We start from the raw sequence: 19,292 nt of genomic DNA, 5'->3' as shown, positions 1-19,292 counted from the left end.
GCAAAGTTTCCTGACTTTTCGGGCATGTTTAGGCCCTCAAAAATGCGATTCATTTTGGAGAAGAAGAAGAATAAAAGTAATAATAATAATAATTAAAGCTGCAAGCAGCGATGAAAGGGCCCTCGCACCCGGGCTCACCGCCGATCGGTGGCGAATGGTGGGCACTATGCTTTTCACATAGTAAATTTAGGAGGAATCTGTTAAAGCTTGCAGCTTTAATTATTTATTTATTTTTTTTAAATGAATATTTGCAAATCGCCTTTCCTAATAATGTGCTAGTTTGCAAGTTCCACAATGAATGTGGCTAAAGTTAACAGTCCCACACCATGTCTAGACCTGACATGATCTCGTTCTATTTATGATCTACTGACACAAAGTTCAGTAAGCTTTGTTGCGTCCACTACACTATATTAAGGATTACTTTGTAGAGGGTTTATGAAGGTGTTTTTAATGACTAATAAGTCATGTACAAATGCATTTTAAAACCTTTTTTGGGCAGTTATAACTGCATGGATAAGAGTGGTGACTTGGTGAGAATGGAAGAGGGGGCAGGGTGAAAAGTAGCTCATTTTCATTTAATAGGACATGCACTGAAACGAGTCGCTGTGAACAGAGCTGATTTTGACAAGGTAAAAAGTGTATTTTTTACACTACCATTGAGAAATTTTAACCAGAGTATATTATAAGCTTTTCATGTAGACTCTAAAAATATTTATATCAGCTTGAGGAAAATTGGCATCCAATGACCCATTTAAGAAAACTGCTGGGAGCTGAAAAGAAATCACTCATTAATAACACATTAAATGTGTGTTTGTGTGCATGAAGTGATGATCAAACTCACCTGATACTGTCAGTGTAACTGCATCACTTATTTGTGACCAATCTGATCTTTTTAATCCTTTACAGGAGTATTTACCTGTGTCGGACTCAGTAACAGAACTGAATGTGTGTTCCTGTAGTTCACTAAAAACACTGGTTAAACCGTTTTTATACCAGTTGTAGCTCCAGCTAGTGACTCCTTCACCAAATATGTCACATCTGAGAGTGACTGTGTCTCCTCTGAATACATGTTGAGCAGGTTTAATGGTCACTTTGGCTTTTGGTATTTCTGTACAATGACAACAATTCACAATGAAAATAATGTGATAATATAATAAAAAAATAAAATGCTACTATAACAATAGCTGCTTTTACTGTATAAAAAGTTTATTGCAAAACACACATGCTATATCAGGTTAGACTGAAGTGTTGTGCTATAGCTGTTATAATCAATTATTTAATGTTTTATAAAACATTTTCACTAATTTCTCAGAGCAATTCATTATGTGAGGAAATATATGTGCTGTGTATTGTCACTGCTACTGTAAATTGTTCCTCTAGTCACAACACAGAAGAAACTTGTTAAAAAGATGCTTTTACAATCAATAAAAATCATAACACTCTTTTCACAGCTAGATTGTGTAGTGTCATGTGACTATGTGATGGAATTCACTCACCTTCAGTTTCAGAGTGAATGATTGAAATCAGCACTAAAAACACAAAAAGAAAATGTGAGCATTGAGCTGACATTGTGTATATTATATTAGCCATATGAAGGTGTATTCTTCTTCCTTTGCTTAAAAAAGACCATAAATTTACTCTTAAATGTTTCTCAGCTTCACAACACAAGTTCATTTTTTTTTAAATTTACACAATTCTCAGCCTCACACTTTTTGCAAAACACTACACACATTGTTTTGCAAGACACTAAACACACTTCTGTACATTAGACACAGAAATCTAACACAATGTCATTGTTTACCATTTTAAGGCACTGCTTTCCAAAATACTACACACATGAACCAACTGATCAAACACGGCCATCAGGTGTGCAGACACTTCGGTGCTTAACTGTAAACTCAACAATCAAGATGTAAGCTCAAGATTTGTCTTCAACAAAAAGGAAAGGCAGTGTTGCAGTAGAGGAAGAGCAATAGGGAGAAACATTTTAAATGTCCCGGGCCAACATGGTGTAAACTTCACAATAAATGCTGCAATCAGACAGAATGGGGTCCACCATCAGCATGCCAAAATAGGTCCTTACAACACGTTACACATACTCACATTTTTGGACAGGCTATTTGAATAATGCAACCACAAACTGGTTCTAAAGAATTGCAGTGATGTACTAAAGGACTTTACAATGTGGTGAGAAATAAATACTTTCATCAGGGTGCAGTACTTGTCTCGTGTTGTGTTTGGTCAATACATTCATGTTTTTTTTTTTTTTAACAACATCTTGCAGTTTTGTTTGTTTGTTTGTTGTTTGTTTGTTTTTCAGCTGCTTACACACATTTTAATTATGCCTCTTTTAATCAAATCTTTACACAAAAATCCCAAAAATATATCTGTACTATTTAAAAATAACACTTTTCTATTTGAATATATTTATTCCTGTGATTTCAAAGCTTTTTAGCATCATTACTCCAGTCACATGATCCTTCAGAAATCATTCTAATATTCTGATTTGCTGCTCAAAAACATTTATTATTATTATTGTTGTTATTATTATTATTATTATTATTATTATTATGCAAAAAACAAAAAACAAACAAACAAAAAAAAAAACAGCTGAGTAGATTTTTTTCTGGTTTCTCTGATGAATAAAAAGTTCAGAAGAACAGCATTTATCTGAAATAGAAATCTTTTGTAACATTAGAAATGTCCTTATCACTTTTGATCAATTTACATTTTTTTCCAACTGCTTACACACAAAATCTTTACTTGTCACACAGTTTCTAAAACCTGACACTCAAACACCAGAACCACACACCAAATCTGCAAAACCATACACTAATTCTTGGCCTTTTCAATTTCATAAAACACTTTTTGCAAAACACAACACACAATTCTTTATGTAACACAAGAATCTAAAAGGAAGTATCTTGATTTTCTATTTCAAACACAACCAATCAAAATGCCACACTAATTCATCAGTGCCTCACACTAACACCTCACTTGTGCAAACACTCATTGCTTTACTTAACACCAACCAATCATGGCTTTAGAATAGGCCTTGGAATAATCACCTTTTTCAAAATTATGAATTATGCAATGCATATTGTGAAATATTTAAACTATTTAAAATAACTGTTTTCTATGTGAATATATTGTAAATATGTAATATATTGTGATATAGACAAAAAGCTTTTGAATTTACAGCATCAATACTCCAGTCTTCAGTGTCACATGATCCTTCAGAAATCTTTCTTATATGCTGCTTTGCTGTTCAAGAAACATTTATTATTATTATTATTATTATTATTATTATTATTATTATCATTAATATTTAAAGCAGTTAAGTACCTTTTTTTCAGGATTCTTTGATGAATTTCTATATAAATGCTGGTCTTCTGAACTTTCTATTCATCAAAGAAACCTGAAAAAAAATCTACTCAGCTGTTTTCAACAAAATAATAATAATAATAATAATAATAATAATAATAAATGTTTTTTATTTTATTTTTTTCTGAGCAAATCAGAATATTAGAATGATTTCTGAAGGATCATGTCACTGCAGTAATGATGCTAAAAATTCAGCTTTGAAATCACAGGAATAAATTACATATTAAAATATATTCAAATAGAAAACAGTTATTTTAAATAGTAAAACTAATTCAAAAGTTTACTATTGTTGCTGTATTTTGGATCAAATAAACGCAGACTTGGTGAGCAGAAGAGACTTCTTTAAAAACAATAAAAATCTTACTGTTTAAAAACTTTTGACTGGTAGAATATTTATTTTCTTTCGTACTGTATTCACAACCACAAATGCTTACAGTAAAATAATAATAATAATAATAATAATAATAATAATAATAATAATAATAATAATAATAATAACAGTTTGGTTTCCATCTTACTTTTTTATGTTTACCATATTTTTCAACATCTCTCTGCCAATTACTTTCAGTCTTGTACAGAAATATACATAGGAGCTCATGAAAGAAGAGCTTTAGGTTTTGAATAAATGTGTGTATATGATATATCCAAAAATATAGTATTATGGCAAAGGTGTTTCCAACGTAAAACAAATGTTTGCTTTTGAGACGAGTTTGATATTTTGAATGCAGTGCTTCATTTTGCAAGAGATTTGAGGCATTTTACATTTTGTGTGTGCAATTCTTAGATTTGTGTGTAAAGTTTTGAAAAAAAAGAGGCAAAGTTTTGAAAATGTGTGTAAGCAGTTGAAAAAAACTGTAAATCACCCTTGCTAAATAAAAGTATTAATTTCTATAATCCCCTATATTATGATTGGCTCCAAGCTTATGAATGGTATAATGTATAATGTTACAAAAGCTTTTTATTTCAGATTAATGATGATCTTTGGATCTTTCTATTCATCAAAGAATCCTGAAAAACATTTCGTCTCAACTGTTTTAAATATTGATGATAATAATAATAATAATAATAATAATAATAATAAATATAGCTGCACACAGTGATTATGGGGCCAAGCCCCATATGGCCATTTTGAGCATTTTTGAGCAATGGATTTTATTTGGATACTTTTAAACAATTTATATTTGCCATGGTGAAACACTTGGTACACAATGAATTTGTTAAAAGTCTTTAAAGCTATAGCTTTTGATTTACATAGCATGCCACTCATAAACGGTGGTTTATTCAGAAATATTTAATTAGACTTATTTAAGTAATTTATTATTATTTTAAATAATTTGTTTTAGCTGATCCAGGCTGATCCTTTCTACCACCCTTCCCCTCTCTACATACCTTCCTCTTCAGTGATTAGCCCCTAATAATTATAATAATAAAACCAACGGATATAGGTGCCTATGGTTAAACTTGCTATACATTGAATTTGTAAAAAATTTTCAAAGCTTTAACCTTTTGTTTTACACAGCATGCAAATCATACACTGTGTTTTGTTAAATTTAACAGAGTTGTTGAAAGTAGAACTTCAGCAACTGGCTCAAAGTGAAACAACATTACACACGATTTTATAAAGCTGCACCAGACAGGACTCAAACCCACAACCTCCAGGTCAAGTACCTGTCACTCAACTTGTTGCGCCACTGAGGAGATGGGTAGTCACACAGATGCTGAAGTTCACAAGCTCAAATGAGAATCAATTCAAATTAATGAATTTTCACATAAATGAACTGTGCCACATTTAACAGATTGAGAAGAGATTGTCCTTGGAAAGGTATAATGTCTGCAACAGAAACAACTTCTGCATCACTCCTTGCCACAGTACCTCTTGCGGTCTGGGCATGCATCACACTGAGCGCCACCATGACATAAAGCATCCAGGATCCATAGTGTAACGCATTGAGCTAGTCACTCAGGCACATTCACCAGACTACTAAGGAGAGGTTTCAGTGTTAGACTGAGCTCACCAAAAGCATGGCTTAGCATTTTAGGCAGATTAGCACACTAAGATAACTTAAAGGGTCATCAGATGCTAAGTTCACTTTTACATGTTGTTTGAACATTAATGTGTGTTGGCAGTGTATGTACAAATCTACCCTATAACGATAAAAATCCATGCAGTGGTTTGTAATTAATCTGTAAAAATAATATTCCCTTTTTCAAATCAAGCCATTTTCAGATGCCTGTCGTTGTGGTGTCACACCCACAGAGGCCGCTCCCACGATAGTTGATTGACATACCTCAGATCAGTTGTAACAGTCCAACCTGCATGTTTCGATGCTGGAGCAGGAATGTAAGTTATACAAGAATTGAGCGATTGAGGTGTTGTGTTCCCTGCTGAAAAAACCCCTGCTAAAACCAGCTTAGGCTGGTTACCTGGTTTTAGCTGGTTTAAGCTGGAAGTAGCTGGTTTTAGCTGGTCTCCCAGCTTGGCCAGGCTGGTTTTAGCTGGTTAAGCTGGAAGTAGCTGGAATTAACTAGTTTTAGCTGGTCTCCCAGCCTGGCCAGGCTGGTTTTAGCTGGAAGTAGCTGGTTTTAGCTGGTCTCCTAGCCTGGCCAGGCTGGTTTTAGCTGGTTAAGCTGGAAGTAGCTGGTTTTAGCTGGTCTCCCAGCCTGGCCAGGCTGGTTTTAGCTGGTTAAGATGGAAGTAGCTGGAAGTATCTGGAAGTAGCTGGTTTTAGTTGGTCTCCCAGCCTGACCAAGCTGGTGTCCATTTGACCTAATTACAAATTAATCAGTTTGTTTCACTTACTGACAAGGTTCAATTCAAGGTATGTTTAGTATCATAATCAGGTAGACTAGATGATACATCTTAAATTATTCTAGTTGTTAATGATAATATATCTGAGAAGAGTCTAAAATAAATTGTAGTATAAAGTATAGCATAAAATCAAGCTAGCACTCAAAAAATCAGCATAGCGGCTATAGGCGGAAAATCCTACGGTAATAATTACACGCTTCACTGACAACAGTTGTGATTCACTAGAGCGTCGCGTTGTTCAGCACACTTTCTCATGATTATTTTATGATGTAAATCAAATTTGCACAAGCAGTCATCTGTTAACAGGGGCGCCGAAATGAAACGCGTTAAGTCTCGCAACTCACGGTCATCCTGTTCACGGAGGATCAGTGTATGTCACGTAAACTCTGAACGATGCTGTTAAAGCGGTTAACGTAAGCAGTGAAGATGTGCGAGAACCTTTGATAACTTGCTACTTCGCTTAATTGTTTGATTGTAGTGCTTTTTTCTAACTTTGGTTTAAAGAATGAGTTAATCCAGCCCATCTTCCTGTCTGGCTTTTTCGCAGCATATATTCACTCCAAAGTAACTTTCCCAGGAGGAGACAGATGGAGATTTGGAGTTCATTCAAAGGTAATTGTTGCATTCTAAGAAACTGAATACCTGAATTTTACATGTAGATTGTTAGAAGATGTTTCTCAACCCCAGAAGAGAGATGATTTTTAAGGGAGAATGATTCAGATATCTCAAAACCTAAAACTAATGTGAATTGCATATTGTCTGTTTCCTGACCGATCTGTAGGTATTTACGAGGAACAAAGATGTTGAAAGGAAAAGTTCCATCTAAAACCACAGGGCAAATGGTACAGAAGAAACCGGTTGAAGTGAACCCAAGTTGCCACTCTTCTTTGCAAAGTGAAGGATTTTCATTGGAATTTCTAAAGTAAGACATACACACATACCAAGATCTCCTTTTTCCTTTTATTATATTCTTTTATTATCTACATTGCCGTTCAATAGTTTGGGATTAGTACAATTTTTTATGGTTTTTATTAAATAAGTCTTCTGTTAATCAAAGCTGCATTTAATTGATCAAAAATACAGAAAATTAATTGAAAAATTAAACAAAAGTAATGTTGTGAAATATTATTGCAATTTAAAATATAGTTTTTTTTTTGTCTATTTTAATATACTTTAAAATGTAAGTTATTTCTGAATTTTCAGCATCATTACTCTAGTCTTTTCATTACTCCAGTGTAACATGATCCTTTATAAATCATTGTAATATGCTGATTTATTATCAATTTTAGAATAAAATAGAAATATTTATTATATTTATTTATTTATTTATTTATTTTTTGGAACCTGTGATACTTTTCTCAGGATACTTTCATGGATAAAAAACGTTTTTTGTTGTTGTTGTTGTTGTTGTTGTTGTTTTTTATTTTATCCAACAAGTATGTGTTAAACTGAAATTGATAGTAAAGACTTCTATTGTTAGATAAGATTTCTGTTTTCTGTTATCTATTTGTTGAGAGGTAATCTAATTTTTCTATTAATTCATGCATGCACTATATGTAACCTTTTGGCAGCCCATGACCAAAATTTTCCGGTCAACTAGTAGTCATTTATTTTTAAGAGATTAGTCGACTAATTGCATATTAATAAACTATATAATTTATAATAATGAACCTTTAATTGCCTATAGCCCATCAGCGCTCAAGCGCACACAAAGCCACAGAACACTGGCAGAAGTAATGATTATGAATGTGTCAGGTAAAGAAAACAGCAAAGAAGACTGCATTAACATTATAATAATTCATTAATATGTGTTTTCTGTATTTTCGGCTGCAGTGATAAAGTTGATAACACTTGTCATCTCTACAGTGGATGTGCACGTTTGAATGGATTACACAATCTGAAAATATTTGTTTTCCATTTTAACTGGCTTATTTAAAAGTAGACATTTCTATAGATACATTTTTCATGTCCGTGAAGCAAGCATAGAGTTTCAGTTTTTTTTTTTTGTTGTTGTTTTTTTTTTTTTTTTTTTTTTTTTTTTGGACACCCTCAAGTTCATAGAGACCTAGGGCCAGAATTACATCATGGACTTCACCACTTCCTGTGTTTTTTTTTTTCTAGCATCTAATGAAATTTTGATAGACTAATGGTTAATTGATGATCAGAACTCAGGAGGCAGCCCTTGTAACCATAGTCAATTTAGCTAAAAACAGCTAAAAATAGTTAATGCTAATATATTCATATTCATATCCATCCATGTATACTCATTTATCAATAAAATAGCTACATTAATTAAACACCTACAGAAATATCCAAATGGAAGTGTGTGTGTGTATATATATATATATATATATATATATATACACACACACACACTTCCATTTGGATATATAAATTTTATCTTTATTTTAGCAATAAAAGGAACAACTATTAGGGGCATGTTTCTAAATTATTGCAAGCTATGTCTGAAAAAAAGGAAAATGTGCAATAAAGACATGTCACTACAGTTTGTTTTTTTAAGTAGTTTTACTTGTTGAAAATTAATAATCTAAATAATTTCTTTTTTAAGTCTGTTTCAGTGACTGGCGGAAACAAAAGGAGCCTGAAAGAAGAGAGAGAGAAGAGGGAGAAACAAGTGGGGCATTACATATACAAAAAAATATATATATATATACAATAATATAATATAATAAAAAAAAAGAAAAATGAGAATGCATAATATGTTAAGAATTCTGTTATTGTTCATCTTCACCATTAATTGTTAATATAGTTTTAGAATTGTAATTGTAATTCATTATTATTTTGTAAATATTTTGTAAATATTTGTTATTAAAGGGGCTGTAAGATCAAATAAAAATTGTTGTAATGGTTCCTTGTGGTCCTGCAGATTATTAAAAGTAAACATATTACTTATTTGTCACATTATTTGTCAGGAAAATTGGGGCAGACACTATGTAATCAATGAATCATTAAACAAACATTTTGACCAGCTAAGACCAGCCTGGCTGACCATCTAAAACCAGCTAAGACCAGCCTGACCAGCTTAAACCAGCTAAGACCAGCTTGACCAGCTTAAACCAGCTAAGACCAGCTTGACCAGCTAAGACCAGCCTGGCTGACCATCTTAAACCAGCTAAGACCAGCTTGACCAGCTTAAACCAGCTAAGACCAGCTTGACCAGCTAAGACCAGCCAGGATGACCAGCTAAAACCAGCTTGACCAGCTTAAACCAGCTTGACCAGCTAAAAAAAGTGGTCAAAACCCCTCTAAAACCAGCTTGGACGACCAGCTTAAACCAGCTTGGGTGACCAGCTTAAACCAGCTTGACCAGCTTAAGCTGGTTTAAGCTGGTTTTTTCAGCAGGGTCGCGGGAGGATTTCACACATTCCCCGGCCTCATAGCGGCTACAGGTGGAAAATCTCTGGGTTCCTACGGTAATAATTACACGCTTCATTGACAACAGTTGTGATTCACGGCAACGTCGTGTTGTTCAGCACACTTTCTCGTGATTATTTTATGATGTAAATCAAATTTGCACAAGCAGTCATCTGTTAACAGGGGCGCCGAAATGAAAGGCGTGACGTTACTTAAGTCTCGCAACTCGCGGTCATCCCGCTCACGGAGGATGTAAACTGTCACGTAAACTCTGAACGGTGCTGTTAAAGCGGTTAACGTAAGCAGCGAGATGTGCGAGAACCTTTGATAACTTGATAATTCGCTTATTGTTTGATTGTAATGCTTTTTGCTAACTTTGGTTTAAAGAATGAGTTAATCCAGCCCATCTTCCTGTCTGGCCTGTTCGCAGCATATATTCACTCCGGAGTAACTTTACCAGGAGGAGACAGACGGAGATTTGGAGTTTGATTTGTAGATATTTAAGAGGAACAAAGAAGTCGAAAGGAAAAGTGCCATTTAAAACAACAGGGCAACTGGTACAGAAGAAACAGGTTGAAGTGAACTCAAGTTGCCACTCTTCTTTGCAAAGTGAAGGATTTTCAGTGGAATTTCTGAAATGTAAGACATACACACATACCAAGATCTCCTTTTTCCTTTTATTATATTCTTTTATTATCTACATTGCCGTTCAGTAGTTTGGGATTAGTACGATTTTTTATGTTTTTTTATTAAATAAGTCTCTTCTGTTAATCAAAGCTGCATTTAATTGATCAAAAATACAGAAAATTAATTGAAAAATAAAAAAAAAAAGTATTGTGAAATATTATTGCAATTTAAAATATATATATATTTTTTGTCTATTTTAATATACTTTAAAATGTAATTTATTTCTGAATTTTCAGCATCATTACTCTAGTCTTTTCATTACTCCAGTGTCACATGATCCTTTTTAAATCACTGTAATATGCTGATTTATTATCAATTTTAGAATAGAACAGTTAACTGCTTAATACACACACACACACACACACACACATATATATATATATATATATATATATATTTATTTATCCATATACTTTAATGGATAAAAAAAGTTTTTTTGTTGTTTTTTTTTTTTTTTTTTTACTTTTATCCAACAAGTATGTGTTAAACTGAAATTGATAGTAAAGACTTCTATTGTTAGATAAGATTTCTATTTTCTGTTTTCTATTTGTTAAGGGGTAATCTAATTTTTCTATTCATTCATGCATGCACTATATGTAACCATTTGGACAGCCATGACTAAAATTTTCTGGTCAACTAGTAGTCATTTATTTTTAAGAGATTAGTCGACTAATTGCATATTAATAAACTATATAATTTATAATAATGAACCTTTAATTGCCTATAGCCCATCAGCGTTCAAGCGCACACAAAGCTTGCCACAGAACACTGGCAGAAGTAATGATTATGAATGTGTCTGGTAAAGAAAACAGCGAAGAAGACTGCCTTAACATTATAATAATTCATTAATATATGTTGTCTGTATTTTTGGCTGCAGTGATAAAGTCGATAACACTTGTCATCTCTACAGTGGATGTGCACATTTGATTGAATGGATTACACAATCTGAAAATATTTGTTTTCCATTTTAACTGGCTTATTTAAAAGTAGACATTTTGCTTTCTATAGATACATTTTTAATGTCTGTGAAGCAAGCATGGAGTTTCTGTTTTTTTGACACCCTCAAATTCATAGAGACCTAGGGCCAGAATTACATCATGGACTTCACCACTACCTGTGGATTTTTTTTCTATGATTAAGCATCTAATAAAATTTTGATAGACTAATGGTTAATTGATGATCAGAACTCAGGAGGCAGCCCTTGTAACCATAGTCAATTTAGCTAAAAACAGCTAAAAATTGTTCATGCTAAGATATTCCTATTCATATAATTATCCATGTATGGTCATTTATCAATTAAATAGCTACATTAATTAAACACCTACAGAAATAGCCAAATGGAAGTGTATATATATATATATATATATATATATATATATATATATATATACACACACACACTTCCATTTGGATATATCAATTTTATTTTTATTTTGGCAATAAAAGGAACAACTATCAGGGGCATGTTTCTAAATTATTGCAGGCTATGTCTGGAAAAAAGGAAAATGTGCAAGACATGACACTATAGTTTGTTTTTTTTAAAAGTAGTTTTACTTGTTGAAAATTAATAATCTAAATTATTTCTTTTTAAAGTCTGTTTCAGTGACTGGTGGAAACAAAAGGAGCCTGAAAGAAGAGAGAGAGAGGGAGGCAGAAGAGGGAGAAACAAGAGGGGCATTACATATCCCAAAAAAATACAAGATATAATAAAAAGCAAAGAAAAATGAAAATGCATAATATGTTTAGAATTCTGTTATTGTTCATCTTCACCATTAATTCTTAATATAGTTTTAGAATTGTAATCATTCCAATTATTTTGTAAATATTTTGTAAATATTTGTTATTAAAGGGGCTGTAAGATCAAATAAAAATGGTTTTATGGTTCCTTGTGGCCCTGCAGATTATTAAAAGTAAACATATTACTTATTTGTTGCATTATTTGTTAGGAAAATTGGGGCAGACACTATGTAATCAATCAATCATCAAACAAACATTTTTACCAGCTAAGACCAGCCTGGCTGACCAGCTAAGACCAGCCTGACCAGCTTAAACCAGCTAAGACCAGCCTGGCTGACCAGCTAAAACCAGCTAAGACCAGCCTGACCATCTTAAACCAGCTAAGACCAGCCTGACCAGCTAAAACCAGCTAAGACCAGCCTGACCAGCTAAAACCAGCTAAGACCAGCTAAAACCAGCTTGACCAGCTAAAAAAAGTGGTCAAAACCCCTCTAAAACCAGCTTGATAAACCAGCTATGACCAGCCTGGGAGACCAGCTTAAACCAGCTTGACCAGCTTAAGCTGGTTTTAGATGTTTTTTTTCAGCAGGGTTGCTGGATGTAATAATGAACGTAGTGGTCATCATTTACTCCCGACATCTGAGCTGCTGAAAATGCAGTGGATTATGTTATGTAAAAATCTGTTAAGTCATTACTGTGCGGCTCGGTCCAAAGATCATATGAACAGATTTTGGTCAAAATTGGGGAAAAAATTGAAAAAGGAGTAGTGAAAAAACTGTTTTTCATTTTCTTCAATATGGCCGACAGACACACTGATGGAAAATGACAAAGGAGACATCGTCAGAATCAGCATAACCCAGGGAATGAAATGATACAAAACTAACAAAATTTGGACAATGTTTCCAAAGTTATACAATAGTATGTTCCTGCACAACCGGAGGCTGCAGTTTCAGGACCACAGTTCTAGGACCGCATTTCTAAGACCCTATTTTTTGTGACAGCGCCATCTAGAGGAGACTTGATTCAAGCATAAAACAAAAACTATTCATTTTTTATCTTTTCATCTTATTTTTAATGTAAGACCTGGTGTGAACTTGTGTATGAGGCGTGTCAGCAATCTCCATTTAGCCTATTTAGCTGTGCAAAACAGTTCATTGTTCTGCTGAATGTAATAAACTAGCATTTGTATTCAAATTATCTTACATTTATTAATGTACCAATAAACACCCTAATTTGTAGCGCAATTGTTACCATTTACCGCACTTTATGCGTTTCACACATCGGACGTGAATCGCTGTGCTGCGGCTAATGAACTGAAGTCTCGCAAAGATACAAGTCTTTCTTTACAAGAAAACTGAATTTAAAACCAGAATATATATAGAATATATTGAAATAAATTAGGTTAAATATTTCAATCGGATTTCCAATGTTAAGGGTATGTTAAGGGTTAGGAGTTGATTAGGACAATAATTAAGTGTATACAATTAAAGAACTACATATTTCTTTAAAATATAATAACATACAGAACTGAATAGCAAGCACTATTAAATAGTATAAAAAGCTAATACATACATAAATACAATAAATAAATAAAATAATACAAAAAACAAACAAAAAAACTATAGGGTCCTAGAAATGCGGTCCTGAAACTGCAGCCTCCAGTTGTGCAGGAACACCCTTTTATGTAACACACAAAAATCTAACAGGAAGAATCTTGATTTCCTTTTTCAAACACAACCAATCAAAATGCCACACCAATTCATCAGTGCCTCACACTAACACCTCACTTGTCCAAACACCAGAGGTGGGACTTTCACATCACAAGCAAGTCTCCCAATTCTCAAATCCCAAGTCCTTAAAAAGTTAGATTTAATGAGATAATTGACTAATTAAATGATGATTGTGCATTAGTGATGAACATGTGCTGTTATTGAGAATTACAGAGGATCAGATGTTGATGTTTTATTGGTTAAAATGATGCCACCATCATGGAGATCAGTGTTTGCTAAAGTTGATCACACTACAAACAAAACAAAACTATAATGCTATAAGCAACAGAAAAGATCAGTGTTTACCTGGGTCTTTAGTATATGGTTAGCTTACCTCGCTTCTTATCTGACAAGTTTTCAGGTTTGAGTCGTTTGTTCATTATGTGACAGCACAGTAAGCTTAACCAATGGAGTCTGAGCCAGAAAAATAATTGATTAGTTCATCCCTCGAGTCTTCGGGTTTGAGTCGTTCGTTCATCATGTGACAGCCCCATAAGGTGAAAGAACGACTCCAAAAACCCGAAGACTCGAAACAGGTGAACTAATTTCAGTACAGAACCTAATAGGATGTTGCGCATGCGCGACTGAACAAATCGCTCCCCGAGCCGACTCGTTCTTCCCAAGTCACATTAAAGATTTGTTCAAAATAAACTAATCATTCAAGAACGACCTACCACTAGTGAACATGCTGCCTTAAAATTTCAAGTTCACTCAACTTAAATATCCCTGTTTTTATGAAGTACAACTTAACATTACATGTTGAGTAAACCAAAAATTTTAAGGCACTATAAACAGTTTTATAAGTTGCAACAAGTTATTTATTTATAACAATGTAGTTACAGAAAATTAAATTTAAAACTAATGCATACATAGAAATAAACAACAATACAATTTAGACACACACAGACATCAAGAACCAGCATATGAATCTCAACAATGGTAACAATCAACACAGCGCTTCATGCTGCAATGCATGCTGGGTAACAACATAGTAAAAACTCCCATCATGCACTGCAGTATGAATAATTATTGTCACCACTGTTGAGATTTGTATGATAAGTGTTCATGTCTAAAAGCCTGAACCAATACAGTTTTTTTTTTTTTGTTTTCAATAGATAGCATTTGTTTAATCCTCTGCAGTCTGAGAGTGTTTTGCGGCCCTGGAGAAGTTTTGATATGCCCTAATATTTGTGCTTTTTTCAGTATCCTAAAAACATATTAATGGCTGAAGTCTAATTACATTGTAATCAGCACAAACTGGGCTACAATAATATGTAAGCAACATGAATGTACATGTGTTTTTGAGAAAACAACGTTTATGCATGGTTAGTGAAAATCTAATTTTTTTAAGTCACTAAAATAAGACCAAGAAACACATACAGAACATTTGTTCACAAGACTTTTAAGAACTGGATGTGGTAGTCTAGAGTTTTTTCTACAAAATGATGTGAAAATCATCTCATTCAGTCGTTCACAAAAAACAATATACTTATTTAAATTTTCTAAATTTTGTGATCGAAAGGGAATATGCGAGGGAGTGACAATGGCCATTGAATATTTAGTGATTCACACCTGAGAGACAAAAGGCCCTCCCCTAATGGCCCATCAATGAGACTGTGACTGTCAGGTAGGAAACAATGTGAGAAGATTCAGAGATTGGGGTTTTAGATTATCTGTATTTTATTTACAACACAGTATAATATAAACATACATTATGAAGGTCAAAGACACATTATTAAGCACACTGATCTAACCACAGAGATGTGAACAGACATTGTGTAATTCCTGAAAACTGTTTTCTGAATTCTGTTCAACAAGTGAAACAAGTAAATCATATCTGATATTTAAGTGCTTGCAAAACTCATCATCAGTAGCCAAGAAACTTGTTTTACCAATTGAATATCAGTGTGGTTGAAGATCTGATGTGGGTACAGCGCTTTCAGCTGAAAAGTTTGCAGGATTCATCTGTTGTGCAGGTATCAGATCACGAACAACTAAAGCAAAACAAAAAAACATCTGTGAGCATGTTAATATCAGGAGCAGTTTAAAGCATCCTTGCTATATAAAAGCATTAGTTCTATAATTTCTATCTCAAAAAATATTCATATAGGTATCTGGTCACTAAAATAAATAAATAAATGAATAAATCAGTGAGCATGTTGATAGGCCTGGAGCAATATTATTACATTAGCAATCACTAATACTGCCCATGTGATTTTATAGCTATCATATGCACACATGCTTTCTATTTATTATTATACATACAAAAACAACATCTGAGAAACTAAATTACTATTAAGCACATACACGTTTGAGCAGATATTTGCAGACAGAGTATTCAACAGTAAAGACTGGTCTAAGCATTCTTAGACATCTCTAAACATTAGCTTTACTTTAATGTCAATTTCTTTATGAAACATAAAACATTCCTGACGCCTTACAGATGCATTTAAAAGTTGCCTATGATGTTCCAAAATGTTGTACTCGATTTCACACATTTTAGTCAGGAACTATATTTTTGAACAAGTCCAACTAGTAAATGCATTCACGTTTATGTCACAACAATACATTATCTAATGCCAATAAGAAACATTACTTACACTGTATACCAGATCCTCTCGTCAGCTGCCTGTAGCCGTGCTCGCATTCTGTTTGTGAGATAAACAAGCTTAGCCTGTTCCTCTCAGCGTGTCATCTTCTGGAGTAAATACAAGGATTTTTCCTCTCAGCGCCATCTTCCAAAAATGAAAGTATCCGACACAAACACGTTTCTGCTTTGTTTATGAGTTCACATGGATGTTTGTAATAACAATAGCACCGAACAGCGCGTGGGCGTGATCTAATTAGACGTAATGAGCTCAGAGGGGAAAAACAGGAAATGATATTGGTTTCATACGGATTACTTAAACACAGAATATGTGTTTTCGATTAATCTTACTTCATTTAAAAGTAGACATTTCAAGCTTTCTATAGATATATCTCTCATGTTTGTGTGTCATGTAGTCACTGAGTTTTAGTTCATTTTAGTGACACATTTCAACTGGATATTTACAGAGACTGAGAAGACTGAAAGGACACCCTGTATATTTTCTTTATTTTAAAAAACTACGAACATTTGTTGATATGTTGAGCGTACACAAATAAAAGTAAACTTTCTACAGATTCAGGTGATGTATTACTTTATGTGTCCAATCGAAATTGAGGGAGCAGTTCAAGTTTTTTTTGCTGTCATCTGGAAAATATGCGAGTGCTCCTGCCGGCACCTTAGCCAACTCCAGGACGCTAATACAGCTTTTTTTTTTTTAACGTAGATCTATAATAACTTAATGTTACTCAATAAACCATAGAGAAACCACTTTATGATGTTAATGCACTATAAGCAGAAAGTGTAAGGTAATCTGTTTCTTCAAAGTTTGATTCAACAATGCACAACATTGTTATTGCTTAAAAGCAAATTACTTTAAATTAGTGAAAAGGTCAAGCGACCAACCAAAGCAAACCCTGACCACAGTTATGGTGGCATCATGTTTTTTTTTTCTTCTTCTTCTTCAGTTGATTCCAAGGCTGTGACTGAAGTCAGTTGTAGTACTTGTGTTTCTCTTTTCTTCAGTGATGTTGATTGTTAACAGCAGGTGTTCATCACTAATGCACAATCATCATTTCATTTGTATATTTATAAATAAATTTAACTCTTTGAGGACTTGGGAGACTTGCTTGTGACTGTAAAGTATCACCTCTGCCAAACACTCATTTGCTTTACTTAACACCAACCAATCATGGCTTTAGAATAGGCATTGGAATAATCACCTTTTTCACAAACATGTTTGGCTTCTGTCCAACCAAAACATCTGGAATATCTGGCTGTTATAACTCAATAATAGCAGCCAAAGAAAATCTAAAAGTAAAATAGTAAGTGTCAAGAGCCCAACTAATGTAAAAAACTGACCACTATAATGGTGACATAAAATTGTGATTTTCTCCTTTAGTGATTCTGCTTGTTAAAATCAGGTGTCTTCAATAATGATCAGTCATCACTTAATTAATCACTAATTATCTCATTAACTTTCCCCTCTGCTTCAGTGTTAATTTGACACTCTTCTGTGTTACTGTTAACACTCTTGTGTGTGGACTCAAATAAACTCCCGGGAGAGTTAATTTAACACTGGGCTTTTTGCTGTGTACAATTTAATTCAATACAATTCAATACAATTCAGTTTTAATCTTGCTTTCTTGTTTACTGTGAATTTTGCCAATTACGTTCAATCTTGTACAGAAATGTACATAGGAACTCATGAGGTTTTGAATAACTGTGTGTATATGATATGTCCAAAAATACATATAAGAAATGTTTGCTTTTCAGATGTGTTAGTGATATTTTGAATGCAGTGCTTCATTTTGCAAGAGATGTGAGGCATTTTGTATTTTGTGTGTGCAGTTCTTGGATTTGTGTGTAAAGTTTTGAAAAATAGAGGCAAAAGTTTGAAAATGTGTGTAAGCAGTTGAAAAAAAAAAACTAAACTAAAATTCAAAGAGAAAGCAGTTATTTTAAACAGTACAAAAATCACAATATTACTGATTTTTGCTGTATGTTGTATCGCATAAATGCAGGCTAGATAAGCAGAAAATAATAAAAAAAAAAAAAAAAAAAATCTTACTGTTCAAAAACTTTTGACTGGTATTGTACATCAACCATGTGTAGTTGGACAGAAACCAAACATAATTTTAAAAAACTGCGTGGAGGACTGCGTATGTGTCCAGATGAACACACACACACACACACACACAAAAACATGTTTAATATTTTACAGATTTCATCCTAGAGCAGAGAGACCTGTTTCAAGACCTGTTTCCAGTCTGATCACAAGAAGAGGAATAAAATAACTAACTTACTAACTGTGTACTAGTGAATGTCTAAGCAACAGAACTGATTCAATAAACACTTACAAAGTGCAAAAAAACAAAAAAAAAAAACAATGGCTGCCTGAACAAACAGACTGACCCAAACACAGCAAAGTGCTTTTCTCTTTCACAAACAGCACTAACTGCACATATTTTTTTCCTCATATATAGGGCTGGATTTGAAAATCTGAGAGCAGCATGAAAAGGAAAAAAAGTCCAGGTACACTAAATCACTTGATCCTATTCAAAATATAAGAGCAAAAAACATCCACTGAAATACATCCAGAGAAAGCAATACTCACAGAACACAAGAGGAAGTTGACTGAGCTCCATACTGACCGAATAATGACAGACAGTGAAAGACACAGACTGTTAAAACCTCAAGACTTCCTGATACCTACAGTCAGATCCAACATAATCACACATTAAACACATACAAATGCACCTCATGTGTTAGAGAAAATGTTGCTAACAGTTTTCAGAGTGTTAAACTGACTAACAGGTTTTTAGTCAGGTCAAGTTTTGGACAGAAATGTTGTCACAATGTTGTCAGTATCAAACTGAACAGCATCAAGTTTCCATTAAATAATATTCCTGTATGAACAAGTACAAGTAAACAATACTTTGATGGA

General features: G+C 33.5%; 2 long non-coding RNA genes across 2 annotated transcripts; one reads left to right on the top strand and one right to left on the bottom strand.

Annotated features, from left to right (window-relative positions):
- Positions 1-981: 981 nt before the first annotated feature.
- On the bottom strand, positions 982-18,991 carry LOC127162023 (uncharacterized). Its single transcript, XR_007827247.1, has 3 exons — positions 18,963-18,991; positions 1,497-1,529; positions 982-1,108 (listed from the first exon to the last, which is right to left on the bottom strand). It is a non-coding gene; the product is annotated as an uncharacterized LOC127162023 (long non-coding RNA).
- Positions 6,686-8,851, top strand: LOC127162022 (uncharacterized). The gene is made up of 3 exons (XR_007827246.1): positions 6,686-6,805; positions 6,975-7,115; positions 8,763-8,851. It is a non-coding gene; the product is annotated as an uncharacterized LOC127162022 (long non-coding RNA).
- Positions 18,992-19,292: the final 301 nt, after the last annotated feature.

The sequence above is a fragment of the Labeo rohita genome, unplaced genomic scaffold, assembly GCF_022985175.1.
Source record: "Labeo rohita strain BAU-BD-2019 unplaced genomic scaffold, IGBB_LRoh.1.0 scaffold_809, whole genome shotgun sequence".
Classification (NCBI taxonomy): domain Eukaryota; kingdom Metazoa; phylum Chordata; class Actinopteri; order Cypriniformes; family Cyprinidae; genus Labeo; species Labeo rohita.
This window is presented reverse-complemented; position numbering and strand designations above follow the sequence as displayed.